Source organism: Rhyacophila brunnea, unplaced genomic scaffold, assembly GCF_057557595.1.
Source record: "Rhyacophila brunnea isolate RB1 unplaced genomic scaffold, BYU_Rbru_1.0 scaffold_21, whole genome shotgun sequence".
Taxonomy (NCBI): domain Eukaryota; kingdom Metazoa; phylum Arthropoda; class Insecta; order Trichoptera; family Rhyacophilidae; genus Rhyacophila; species Rhyacophila brunnea.
This window is the reverse complement of record NW_028232871.1, coordinates 37098309-37113836: the sequence shown is the minus strand read 5'-3', so window position 1 is coordinate 37113836 and position 15528 is coordinate 37098309. Positions and strand designations below refer to the sequence as shown.

Sequence of the window (15528 nt, the reverse complement as noted above, 5' to 3'; positions counted from 1 at the left end):
TTAAAACCACCGACAATGTTGCAACTAGGGAATCCAATCCCGGGATCCCGAATCCCGGGATCCCGGGATCCCGAGCTATTTTCGATACCTATGAATCCCGGGATTGATAAACATAATCCCGGGATTTCGGGATTGATTTTTTTATCAATTTTTATGGAAAATATAACAGAAAAAATACTTTTAATACAAAATAACTACATTAGAAATAAACTGAGTTTGAATGAAGTTTGATGTGTAGGTTGCCGATTCATTTTATTTTTTTACATAGATTATTAAAAATGAGAAAAATTGGTAAAAAAACAATGCTTCGCACTTTTAACAAAGTAATTCCACCATGATATCATACGTTCTACGGCAGTTTCATATTTGGCTGACTAATTAGATTTATGAAGCGGAAAGGCCATAAGTACGCCATGATTATTTGCTTTACTATTTTAAATCTCGCTGATCTATTCATTATGTCTTTACTAACAAAAATAGCAATCTCATATTGAATTCACATTATTATTTATATTACAATATTATTTACTCCATTAAACTTGTGTATTTCCAAGATTTAACGTATACAATATTAACAATAAATGTCTTAAATAGTATAAATTATACTAGATTTATTTTTGACCGATTTTATCAATGTTATTTGTAAATATAAAAATTTTATATTAACAATGGAAAAAAATCCCAATCCCGGGACCAGTCCCGGGATCCCGGGATTGTCAAATTGTAATCCCGAAATCCCGGGATCAGAATTTTGGCTCGGGATTGGATTCCCTAGTTGCAACTCTCTTCCGCACACATAAGTGAGACCATGGCGGAACAGTGACGTCACGTGGCTAGTCGAAACGAATGAAAAAGCAACTTTTGCACATGCGCAATGGGACATTTTGCTATTCTACCTGCGTCCTATGTCGAGTAAATTGTCATACCAAAAATGTCCCATCGACGATAAGTGCTAAGTTACATGTGTTTTGTGATTGACAATAAATAGCTTCGACAGATTCGATGAGTTCTATTTGCGACCTGGCTAAGAATAAAATTCGTGTTTGTGACGTCATCTTTCGATGTACATAAGATACAAACAAAATAATATTATTATTTTGTTTGTATTTTTGTTTTTATTTAATAAAAATAACAATACAATGCAGTTCCACCATGAATTGACAGTTAAGAAAATAAAAGAAATTGTTTGTATTTTTTAATTTCATCATCTTCTGCCTCGTTTCCAGCTTCCGTGGTAAAGTTTCCACCGTAATCCGAATATTTATATTTTTGTGGTCCACTCCTTATTGAAACCACACTACAAAAGCAGTGAAGGGCCGCGGTTTACGCATGTTTGGTCTACACGATTTATTAAAATTAAATTATTACAATTTATCCGTTTGTCATGGAAAATTCTTTAAAATATCTACGAATTTCAGATAGCAATCGCTCTGGTTGAACGGCACAGGTGACAAAAAAAACTGTTTTCCAGTTTATTTTTTTCTGGCTTAAAATACTTTAGCGCAATGATAAATCAGTTTTGAAAAATTCCCCGTCAAAAAGACTCCATTTGATGCATTCCTCTGCAGCTAATTGTCAATCCGAACGCAAGATGTCACTGAATCAAGTTTTTCATTCATCATTTTTTAAAATAGGAACACTTTTCTTTTCGAACGGCGGCATGCAAAAACAAAACAATAATATTGTGAAGAATTTCCATTGATGTTGCGTTTTCATGTCGGAAAAACTGACGCGCGTCTCGTTCGCTCGGATGTCATCCTCACGGGCTTAGTATGTCACAGATATAATCGCAGTAGATCTCTCGATGAAAATAAAACTAAAAATAGGCCGCTTTTTCGTTTTACTTCTGGCAATAAAGATTATTGGTTTTTTGATTGGCAAGCCGTCAAACCAGTTTCTTTGATGTCTGCATGGAAATTATTAAGCTATGATAGGTCCTACTTAGTACTATACCTACTTATTATGCGCAGTATTTAGTGTTTCATGTTTTAGCATCATTAACCGGGGTCGTTTCACTGATTGCTCCTTCTGCTCTTCTCAGTCCCTAATTATTCGTTGCTACACACCTCCCTGAATTTGACGAGTTCGTCGATCCAGCGTAGACTGTGGGGCGGCCCTGTGGCTGTTTAAGCGCGAAATATATTATGGTGCATGACGTCTACTATCACGTGACGTCACAGTAAGCTGCCGCTATGGGGAAAAGTGTGTAATGTCGTTTTTCTTGGTGTTTAAAATGTTATCAGACTGATGCTCCAATACCGTAGCAAATTTTGAACCTTACATTGTCAGTTGGCAAAATCTGCCGAAATCACCAGAATAATAATGAGGTTACCTCACGTTGAATTGTACTGTATCGACACCTGCATGAATCAATGAACGTCTTTATCATCTTAAACATGCCTACATTTTTCGACAGTTAAAAATTGTCGCAATTAAGTATAACTCCTTTAGCATATTGGTCTATGTGCGTGGGCGCGATACCCGAGAGATGCAGGATCGATTCTTAGTTCGGGGTGTCTTACCTTTTTCAAAAAGATTTTTTCTATTGGTTATAATATATTTTCTCAGAAGTGTTTTCAAAATTGTGTATGGTCAATTAATGTTTATTTTGAATTAAATATTTGTATTTTATAAGTATATGATTATGACTCCATTATCTATTTTAGGTTTCTATATTATTTTACTATATGCCCTACAATCCTGTGTGAATCACTCACTGCCGTTCAATAACGGCACGGTTAGGACACGGATATTTTACGTCGACTTTAAAACGAGGAGCTTTCAGAATAGCCCGTAAAGAAAGTTCGTAGACCGCGATATTGCTTTGTAAACCTCTCGGGAAATACCCCAAAATACAAGCTCTGAGCCACTAGGATGTTGACCAAGTGGAAACGTATACGGGGAGGAAACATATTAGCGGTAATGGCTTCGAAAACAATGCCCTATTGTGCATAATGTGTAACCTATTCTATTGTCCGTTGAGAAATTCTTTGTCCATCAGCCAAGCTTATTAATTATGTACCTACTGTTTGTTTGGATATTTTAAGAGTGAATATGTTTCGGGGTGTCTTTAATGGGTCGGATATCGATACCTACCTGTAATGATAACAATGGCCATTGGAGAGGAACGGATACTCATCTTATGAGGGTTGCGCGGTTTTAAGGTCTGCTCATTTAATTCATATTATGCCTATAAAATAGACGCAGAATTGTCCGTAATATGCGGCCGACGCAAATGCTCGAATATGACAATTTAGAGCAATGGTTATATTATGATGTTTCAAATAATCATTTTTGTTGTATTAAATTTTAACTAAACGTGCTTTTTTTAAATTTCGTGCCTGGACAACTACCTATTGATTGTAATGAATTATTTTTCGATTAAACGGACGAAAAGAGATCGATTAGAGTAATTTCGCAAAGGTGAAAATATTCCATAAGCTATAGGTGTACTACTCATACTTAGTTTCTACAATTTAATTTCTGAAGGAATAAAAATCGATAAAGTTACGATAGATATTGCAGATTTCATTTCTTAAATGTTTTAACGCAAACGATTGTTATTTCGTTTGAGTTTTTTTAAAACCTCTGAAAATTTGATAGCTAACAAAACTAAAAATCTACATCTACTAAAAATATCGACATTTTGTTTTATTCATTAGAATCTTTAGTTGTTTTCTATACTAAAAAGTACCCAACGGTTTTTTATATTTTAGAATTACTAACTTAAAGTTAATATAAATAAAAAAATTAGCAAACATAATAATATGTTGGGGTCGATCTACGGCTGGATGATGGCTTCCCCTAATTCCTTCATCTCTTTTCGGTCCCTCTGCCACGTACATCCGTCAAATTTGACCACCTAGTTTTAGGGCGCCCCTCCGGTCGTTTACTATCCTTACTATGACATGGCGACCTCTATTCCATTATAAGTTGTAGGTACTTACCTAATAATAGTTGTTTTATTTATTTTAACTTTGTTTTGTTCACGAAAACATGGTTAACGCAATCAGACGTGAATCAAGACGTGATATATTTTTAAAAATAATTATTGAGCAGGAGTTCTGGTTTTTCAATTTGTGTTTGGAGTCAGAGTATGTACCTGATAGGTTGAGCAAGTGACCAACAGCCATTTCTCGTAAACAAAAATACACTCAGTTGAGGCCCTTATAATCTTATTAGGATCGAACATGGTCATGTTAGAGCCCCGAATCCTTTGAGCCTATATTTGTACTCTTATTAAATATTAGTAAGCAGCATAATGAAGTCTGAGAATGCAATGCATTTGATAAAGATTTGCTTTGTTCTTATCAATTTAAGCCACTGGAATGTAATGCATCTTTATCGTTCATTGTTTCAAACTTATTTCTAGTTGTTTTATATAGGTATCCACTTATAATACTGTATTATATTAATGAAGTTTGTTTTATATAGAATCAACGCATCAACACATCTCAAACTGTGTGGCATGTCATGAACGACTGCCCTATACTAGAAAGGGAGCGATGTACTCTCAGGACTCTGTGTAGACAGCATAACCATGAAATTGACCTCCAAAAGCTTCATGAAGTACTAAGCTATAGAACAATACACTAAAACTACACACAATATTTAATTCTGGCCATAAAGAAAATTAAAGATATAAATGGAGGAACATAATTAGCCACACATCAATGCAACTAACCCTCCCAACCACCTAATACGAAAAAGCAAGGGCATGGTTATTTATATTTAAAAAAAAAACATAGCTTTTCGATTTAGTTTTAATTCAACCTTAAAGAAGGATCACATCACTGTATCAAATCAAACTATTTACAAGTTATTGTCTGAAACATAATCTATTATATTATACATATGTATTCAAATATAGCCAGTTTAAATATAAAATGTGTTTATATGAAGTTGATCCCGCCGTTCCGTAAAAGTTCTGGTAAAAGTATGAAAATGTCAGCTAAAATGAAATTCATTTCAAAATCTGCCGACAAACTATTTAATAATGTACTTATCAGGAATGATATCGGTTGATTTTTTATTCGTCATTCTTGACATATCAGCTTTAGTAAAAAAAAAACTGAATGAAATAGGTAAGTACGTCTGTATATTTTTATATGGAGTAAAAAAACCGTATTAATTTATCGATTGGCGTCGGAAAGGAACAAAAGGGTCGGTACACAATAGTAAATTGAATTTGCTGATAAAAATTATCATCGGTCTATTTGCAATTCGTTCAAATACAATATTTCCGTTGCATTATATTATTGTCAATAAATAATACAATACGATGAACGGCCTTTGTGCATAACTTGTTAATTTTTATCACGTAGGTATGTGATTTCAGATTTAAGTCCAATCTCGACAACACACGTCATAAGTTTCCTAATAAATATTTATAATCTTAGACAACAATTATTATATTATAAACTCAATATAAGGATGTTGGAAAAAACAGCTTTTTATGTCTTATTTGTGTAATAATCACAGATAAAAGAAGGCAAAGAAATGCTATTACTATATTCATAGAGATTTGTAATTCGATGTAAGATTAATCGTTTGACCTGAACAGACAAAAGACACGATATCTAGTGACGCTAGCGCTCACGATCGCCGGAGCTGGTTACATGTAAATTGCATGTAAAACATTTCACCGTGGCACAATTCGCCGTGAGCTTTTTATCAGAAAGAGGTGACCGTATGGAGTATACTATACGTTCTCCAATTTTATTAGATTCAATAGTGTGTGTAATAAGTGTAATACGGCGAACTGCATACGTACAAGTTGCGAGCTAGCGAGTAGCGGCCCTAAGTTAGTCGATCGCTACCCGTCAAAATAGCTAAGGGTAGATAGATAGTTCTCAAGTACCTAATTGTGTTTTGTCGAACCCGACTGTAAATGAAGTACCTGTTATCAATTAACTATCCCTCTAATCCAAATCCTATCCTATTCCAAATTATATTATGCTCATGACTATTCCAAAAAGAAATAATATGCAGGAGGTTTCAGCAGTGGATATTTTTCTGGAGACCCTCGTGAACCACAGTGGGACGCGATAATAATTCTTTATGTACGGTGGAATAGATTGGTAAAGTATCACTGACTTACGACCTTCCACTGTCCTATTGAAAAGAAACCAATCGATTAGCGTTAATTTCTGGAACCCCGCAAACTGCAGTCATAATTATGCAAATTTCATTACGTCAAAGGCAGTGTCAATGAGCACCAAATCAGAATCTTATTATTCAGGAAACGATGCGTGCTAATTTCTTTGGCGAGTCACTAAATCGTGACTTTCACACTCAACTGGGCATACTATTGTGTATGCATACTTACATTTCGAATTTGTTTTATTTTGTGACGTCATTGGTTTAGTGCCGAACTGGCGATTGGCGACATCACTTTGTCTATGCACTTGTAGGTACTTTAAAGTGTTACTAACTCGCAGGGACATTGAACGGGATCATCAGCTGATCGCAATAATTAATCATATTTACAAGTTTTTAAGTAATTACTAATTAGATATGTATTTTAAGATTGCATACATGCATTCTACACGTATGTCAAAGAAAATATTATAAAGCATGTGTGTTTTTATCACCATGCGTCATCTGATGTCATGTGTCGCTGGTTCGGCAAATTCTGTATGAATGTGATTTTGTCCCCAGTGCATGGAACCAACAGGTTGGGTAAGTGGCTAACATCCATTATTTCTTGTAAAAAATCCTGTTAAGTAACTTCTATCGGTAGGCGACCAATGTTGGCATCGGATTGTAGTGCCAGTGAAGAAGAGAAAATAATGCTTCCTTGCATTTTTCTCGGTTTAAAGTTCGATGATTCAGTTAGCTTTAGTTTAGAACGTGATCCTTTAGTATCGCGTACCAGATACCACTGTATGACCACATTTTTAAGGGTTAATTTTACCTGATATGACTAGTAAGTATATTTTTAGAGGTTTTTCAAAATCACCCATTTTTCATTAAACACAATAAATTGTATCATTAGGTATGCCTACATACTGTAGTCTGCAATTTAGAAGAGATCTTTATTTAGCTATGTATTTTTTCGACTTATACGAGGTATATGAGAACTCTGCCGTTCTGGGCAGTGTTGACCTGTATGTCCCTGATAACCATCTTAGAAATATAGTTGTTTATTCTCCCAAGGTGCAGAACCAACCTGCCACTGGTAATGCCTATTCATTGGGAGGGCGATAACTATGTTCAACCAAATTGCTTCGTGTGTTGATGTATTCCACTTGAGTGAGGGTGAGTTTAGGTGGACGGTATTTTATAAATTCTTAAAATAAGGTCTCCTTAGCAAACGCGGTGTACTTCTATAGATGTTTAATTGTATTTTCACTGCTTTTGTATGTTTATATTATGTTCTCTTTCTATATTTTCATTTTTATCGTTTTTATTACCTTTCTTCTTTATAATAATGTTTCATGTCATGTTGCGAACGTCTTAATCTTATAATTGATAATGTCCACAATATGCAAAAAAAAGTGGATTTGTGTATTGTTAAGAAACCATTAAGAAAATGGAAGTCATTTTATAATTTATGTTCGATTAATAATTTTCATTGTGATTTTGATTTCCATAGAAATAAGTTGTTGATAATATTATACTTAATAATAATAATATGCTGAATCGATTCAGTTGAATGTTTGAAATAGTCTTTTCAGTGTCCACTTTAATTACCTAGTGATTTATTTATAATATGATTATAATAGGTACTCAGCTATTTTGTCTAAATATCCCTGAACTGGCGAACAATAAAAATGTAATTTGAGTAGTACCTATATCAGGGTTGGCGAACCTTTTTACGCACGCGTGCCAAAATTTCCCAGATAATATATTTCGACTGTCTGACAGCAGTTTTTTATGGCGACAAAAAAGTTTTCTAAAAAAAAATACTTTTTAAGAATTCTATTAAAATAGCTTAAAAATACAATTGAGCTCCTGGTATTCTTTCTGTCAACGTATTTCTAGCCGAAGGCATATCTTTTATTCTTTGAATATTTTGTTCCTTGTTTTCAAAATTCTCAAAGAGATCGTGGAAGCATTTAAACCACTCATCTTTCATATTATATTCTCTACCACTGAATGGTTTCCCATTTTTAGAGATTATGTTTGAGGTAATATAACAAGCAGTTATTATATTTGAATAACTGCCGATAATTAATTTCACAAGGTTTGTTGATTGAATATTTTATTTTTAATTGCCCGACCATAAGGACCGACCTATACAATTGTATATTTACATTAAAGGTAATGATTATTCTTTAAAATGATTTGCCTGTTATTTTTTATACAATACGATTTGTCATTTACGCATGAATTTCGTCGTTTCAGTTTGCGCATCGATTGGTAAACATGATACGCATGGCTATGTCATAATATTTTGTTAATATTAGGTACTCATATATAAGTACGCTCATATTTATTTACCTATAAAACTTTTTTATAAAAAACATTTTTTAAATGTAATATAAAACAGTAATTTCTATTCTCACCTAAATGAAACATTCGCGTGCCATGCAAGATCATCTCGCGTGCCATAGGTTCGCCATCCCTGACCTATATTATAATAATATCATGTAAGCAGTTTCGATGGCTAGATATGACGCACGGACAAACGTCTTGAAGCGTGCCTTTATTGATTAAAGACACTCTTCAATCAATTATTATTTTGACATGCTATTCTACTTCATGTCGGTTCACTCATTACTGGTTTAGGCGAGTCAATATACCTACACGTGGGCCGTTTCGGCCATTTAAATATTGTATGGAAAACTAATTATCGTCTTACCTACTGCTTTGTGTTATTGATCTATAATACCTATAGTATTAATATGTAGACAGTATTTATATATTTTTTAGTATTTATATTAACTATTTCTTTTATTCAACGAATAATTCACAAGATCTAAGAATGTACCATTCTAATTATTGAACTGTCATGCCCCTCCATTGTCGAAAGTGAAAACACGCTGTCACTTTTATTCTTTGTATGGATTTTCGTCTGGATTCAGGACTTGAAGGTGGACAAATAACACACCGGAATTGTGATCAGAAACGGCGAGGTTTATTTACGTTAATATATTCTAAATGGTTACATTTTTATACAAATTCTTTTCAATTTAATTTTGGCGGATAGCGAGGTTAACACTGCTTACTGCGTTGCTGTCAAAAATGCTTCTCTCACGCTAAAACAAACGGCCGCTTACGAGCGGTACAAATGCGGCGTTGCCGTTCGTATTTTTTTGTAACGGCATCCAGACAATGTTGCCGGTCAGATATTTATCATTATTTAATTATTTTCGCAATCAACCCTTACTATTTGTTGGTTTGATACCGACTCGGGGCTCTCCAGATACACAGAGACATCCCCAAATGGGGACCATTCGGGGGTGTAACAGAACCTACATAATTTAGAAGAGCGCTAATAAGCAGGTATGAAATGGCCAATAGTTAAAATTTGTTGCAATTAGTATGACGTCACCTCGTAGCAAAGACTTAGAAGATAATGCGCGGACGGGGCGTAAACCCAAGAGATGCAGGTTCGATTCCTGCCGGGTGGGTTACTTTTTTCAAAAAGATTTTTTCTATTGGTTATAATATATTTTCTCAGAAGTGTTTTTCAAAATTAATGTATGTTCAAGTATTTATATGCTTAAGAAAAATCAAAACCTTTATAATTATCGAAGTTTTGTGACAATGTCGCTTGATTTATAAATTCATAACGCATTTCAATTAATATCATGCTACTCTATTCAATTTGACAGATATTTTTCATTTCTTAACAAGAAGAGACATTGACATATCAGAGCGGTGAAAGTTTTTATTTAAGTTTTTAATTAATAAATCGTTACTCTTGATTGATTTTCTTTATACTAAATAATACTTAGTTCAATTGATTTGGGCACCGATCATCGATTCAACATTCTGGATCCATTAAGGCTATACCTTAGTTGAGGCATGGTCTAAAAAGATCGTGGCTAGGCGATGCGCGGATTTCGGGTCGCGAGTGCAAATGACGCATGCCGACCGAAATATAATTTGTCATATAAATCCGACATGCGTAAATGTAATGTTCTGTTTATTGTTCTATTAGTAACAATAATAATATATTCATTGACATGTTTTCTTTTTTAAGTAAATGGGTAACGTTTTTAGTCATCTTTACACGATGTAAGAATGAATACCCCCGTCGCCATCACGAAACAAATTGACGTATTCACACCTCGACGTTCGTTCTCCGAATGCCAGCGAGTCCAAAATTTCGTCGCGCCTATAGTTGAAAATTATTTGCCGTTTCACTGATATATCGTCTTAACCAATTGAGTGGAAGTCGTAATGAACTTTGAAATTCTGCATAATAATGTTGATTGTAATCGATAATCGATAATCGAAATATAAATGTCTTCTATTTTACATATTGCGCTTGTGTGGAAGAGTTTCATTCATTATAAAAATTTTATTAATTCAAAAAAAAAAAAAATCCAGTTATGAATGGTGTGTTGTTGACTTCAAATACAACTTTAGAATTATATGGTACCTATGTATTAAATTTGTTTAGTTTTTACAAGAAAAATAAAATCGTAGATTTAACAGAAAGTCTGTTGCTTCGGAATATTCAGGTGATGCAGGACGCATTAATTCAAGAATTCCGGAATAACATTGTAGGCGTCCGTGTTTTAGACTTTGTTTTCTCTATGGCTAGGATCTATTGGGATTGGGATACTATACTGAGGTCTTTTTACTGGGTGTATAATAGGTACTTATAATACAGAGGAACAAGGCGGGTCTCGTGGTGCAGTGCGTAAAGCGCTGGCCTTCCACCCGAGAGTTCTGGGTTCGACCCAGTGAGGCCACAATATTTATGTGTTTTTCTCAAAGCCTGGGTGTTTGTGATTGTTCAAAATTACTAACAACCACCTTGTACGACAAAGCAAGGACATGGTTATTAATAATTCTAAAAAATTATAGAGGAACGGGCTTGTTTGATATTTTGGTCGCCGTATTGTGAAATTCCGAGCTTTATTAGCTATATCAGATATTTAACTTAATATTTTTGTAATCTGCAAAATCCGACAAGCTCAGGTATCACATTAATCGATTTTCACATAAAATAAATTCCATTAAGGCTATACCTTAGCTGAGGCATGGTCTAAGAAGATCGTGATGATTCGAGTCGATTGCGGGTTGCGGGTGCAAATGACGCAAGCCGAACGAAATATAATTTGGCATAATAGTTCAACATGCGTCCTTTTTATGTTATGTTTATTATTATATTCGTAATAATTACAGTATATTCATTGATGTGTTTTCTTTTTCAAGTACATGTGGAACGTTTTTTAGTCATCTTTACACGATTTAAGAATATATTCATCCGACTCCATCACAAAAAAAATTGACGTGCGAACAGGTCGACTATCCCTCTCCGAATGGCAACGCGGCCAAAATTTCGTTCCACATAGTGTTGAAAATTATTTGCCGTTTCACGTATGTACGCTCTTAAGGATTGTTTTAAACAGTTCTTTATTTTTTTTTTCTTTGAATGTTATGTAATCTGTTTAACTTTAACTCGTAATAAAAGTTATGGCCGCATATTTTTCTTTGTTTTCTGAACGTTTGATTTTGGTGCACCGCATTTTTTTCTTATCATCACAAGTGTACCGTTACTTCGAAAAGGTTAAGAACCACTGATCTAAACGATACATAGGTGGAATGGTGATATAGTAAGTACAAACATTTAAATCCAAAAAACATGAAAAAACTGTCTCAAGAAATATATTATCTTTTCGCAAGATTTAGGTTTTTTTTTCACTTAATCACTTCTTCGGTGGCGCTACAGCTCAAGTCGAGCCCTGGCCTCCTCCAGCCGGAACGGTCCTCCGCACGTCTTTTCCAGTTCATGATTTTTAGCTGCTGGTTGGCATCTTTTGTAATGTTGTCACACCATCGTGTGCGAGGCTTTCCCACTGGCCTATTCCCCCCTGGGTTTCATTCGAGGATCTTCTTCGGTATCCGTGACTCAGGCATGCGCTGGACATGGCCTGCCCAGTTTAGCCTCTGGAGTTTTATGATGGTGGAGAGTTTTGAATCTTGGTATAAGCGGTATTGTTCCGTGTTGTACCTAATTCTCCACTCCCCACCATCATTTATGGATAGGTAATCACTATAATGCCAGTATTACATAGTAAAGTAGCAGTTCGAATATTATAATCACTATTGCCACGTTTTGCCCAACAGTGATTACAATTCAATATACGAAAAAGTATGTATATTTGTGTTACCTACTGACACCAATAAAAGTCTCAACCCTTAGGAAAATCTACTCCAAAACCCTAAATAGGCCAGAATCGTTATCGAGCTGACTCATAGGCATAAAGCCCACCAAAAAAGCGTTCGGTGCGCTCACTACTGAGTAGGCCCCCTCCCACCAGCGCATCACCCTTCACCTATGTAATAAGGGGCTCAAGGAGCACAAAATAATTATTATTATCAGCGTCTCTCATAACAAAGCAATAAAAATATTATTAAATTTCTCGGGGCTTGTAATTAATATCGGACACGCAATAACTAAACAAAGAGTTCATTGTTCTTAATTAATGGCTTCTCGCCCGTCTTATCGACGACGCTTCGAGGAGCGTGATTTTGCTTGCCGTGTTCAATGAATGGACTACGTTGTATTTCCGTTAATTCGTATCGCTGAGAAGCCAAAAACGGTGACTCATGGGGCAGGCGGGCACAAAGCGTCGTCAAATCCAGTGTGCGCTGGCGTATTTGATTACGTTGTATTTTCGATGATTTACATAGAAAATGCGCGAGCGCCCCGTAAGCCTGCTTTAGTGGACTTTATGCCATAGAGATATCGGCCGGGTTGACTACGACGCATATATAATATTATTGTAGTAAGTATCGGTCAATGAGTTCTATCGGTGATAACGATATGATGCATAGATTATTAAGCATTCAACACACGAAACGATGATTTGTCATTTCGTTGATCAAAAAATAAATAATGCAAGCATCTTAATTATTCAGCTGATTCTAATGATTCATTAATCATTTTGTTTCTATTTGAATTAGACTTGCTGGCAGACTTTGCCCTCGAACAGTGTCGGTAAAAATCAGAGCAAGATAAAGCGTAGGTGAGTACATATTGATAATGTTGTGGATTCAATAGAATTGTATCAATCAGCGGATATCATTTTAATAACAATTTTATCGATATTACATAGCAAACAAAATGCATTATAATATTATTGTGTATGCTGTAAATAAATCATTATTAATTAAACTTTTGGATGACTTATTTAATTTTGAAATTGTGGACAATTATTTTACATACTATGTACCTTTGTCAATGGTAAAAAAAAATGATTATCAGATTAGGTTTCAACGTTATAGGTGGTGTCATCTCCCTCCATTTTCTAAAGTGAAAAGACGCTATCACTTTTATTTTTTTTTGGTTTTTAGTCTGGATTCGGGACTTGGAGGTGAACAAATAACACACCGGAATTGTGGTCGGAAACGACGAGGTTTATTACGTGAATATTTGGGGCTACATTTTATATAATTTCAATCTTTTGCGGAGATCGAAATACACGTGTTTTTAATTTTACTGTCAAAATCCTTCTTCCCTCTTCTGCGCATGCGCGCCAAGATCCGGCGCAGAAAGCAATGCGCAAAATGGTGTGTTGCCATTCTTGTTAAATTACATACAACATTGTCAGTTTTCTTGTTTATTTATTTATTTTCGCAATCAAAGACTATACTTCAGCTGGGGCACTGTCTAAAACGATCGTGACTAAGGCGACTCAAAGATTGTGCAAACGACGCGTGCAGAACAAAACTTAATTTGACATAAAAAGTCAACATGCGTCCATTTAATGTTATGTTTATTGTTCTATTACTAATAATAATAATATATTCATTGACATGTTTTCTTTTTCAAGTAAATGGGTAACGTTTTTTAGTCATCTTTACACGATTTAAGAATTAATTCCCCCGTCGCCATCGCAAAACAAATTGACGTGTTCACAGTGCGACTTTCGCTCTCCGATTGCCAGCCAGTCCAAAATTTCGTCGCACCTATAGTTGAAAATTATTTGCCGTTTCACTGAAGTACCGTCTTAATCCACCATAAAACATTAGAATAAGACCAAGTCATTTCGTTTGCCAAATTACAAAGTAAATTAATTTGTCAATATTTCATTAATTCTCTCGTATGGTGGCAGATGTAAAATGCAACATAGAAATAGTCATATAATAAAATGCATCAATACAATATTAGATACTTATGTTTACATAAATAGTTCTCACTAGAGAGGCATTTATTACATTGGTAAAACGTTGGGATGACAGAAAGACCCCCAGGGAGGCATACATTGCGAAAGTCTAAATAAAATATCCTCATTGGATCGAATCAATATAAATAAAATTGTTATTGTGATAATAATATATTAGGTGACCTTTAGAAGTGAAATAATAAAATGCTGTTATTCTCAGTAATAATTAAATTAATGGCGGATATCCATCGAAATCTTCACACAAAGTTTACCGGTTTCGTGTTTTAATAATATTTTTTGAATAAGACAAGTAGTGTTTGTATCCAATTCTATGAATTTTCTCACAATATATACGTCTGACGCAGGCTCGCTGACGTCTGATTTCAAGTAATTTCGATACGTTTAATGTTGCCTGAAATAATAAGCATATAATTATTATTTAACTTTTTTTGTTATTTATTTTGGTAAGTATTAGTTAATAATTTATCGTGTAAGCTAAAACATGGTGCAGATTTTATTTTTAATACAATTGGTAATTATTGCTGATTATTAATTATGATCTATACGTATTTTAATTGTTGCATTTATTATAGCCAACGTGAGTCAATCTTAAAATGTAACTCTCCTTGTCAAAACAAAATACGAACTTGTATTATTTGTCCTTCATTTGATCCTAAAGGAAGCACCCTTATTGCGTAGGTAAAATTTATTTTACAACCATATACAACACAATCCCCATCTGCCCTGATAAATATGTTAGATATCAGTTTCTTGTGTTCAACCAAATGGCTTCGGATGATGCATTCGCATTTGCGTGCGCGTTTAGGTGGACTTTGTAAATTCTGGGTCTACTTAGCTCACTCGGTATACGTTCGGGCTTGTTGCAGAGGCAGTTCTAGAGATAGGTAATATTAACTCTTTGGGAATTGCTGCATCATGAAGAAAATACTATATTAGTATGACAAGTAGATACCTACGTAATTATACTGGCGTCACCTTTCGAGTCTGCCGTATAGCGTACGTTTCGGTAGACGGGGCTGAGGTCACGTGACCTGACGGTCATACAAAATAAATCTGAATTCTTAACAAAATAAGAGTTGAAGACAGATGGCGGTATATTTTTTACATCTGACACCGATTCTGAATTCAATACTTGAATATTCTGTTGACAGGTGGTTCTGTTTATTTTAGACTATTTTTCTTAGAAAGTAGGCTTTAAATAATCGCCTTGTAT

General features: G+C 34.6%; 1 protein-coding gene across 1 annotated transcript in view; it reads left to right on the top strand.

The window, feature by feature from the left end:
* LOC147070989 (uncharacterized) overlaps positions 1 to 15528 on the top strand; it is a 366245-nt gene that overhangs the window by 72728 nt on the left and 277989 nt on the right. The window lies entirely within an intron of this gene.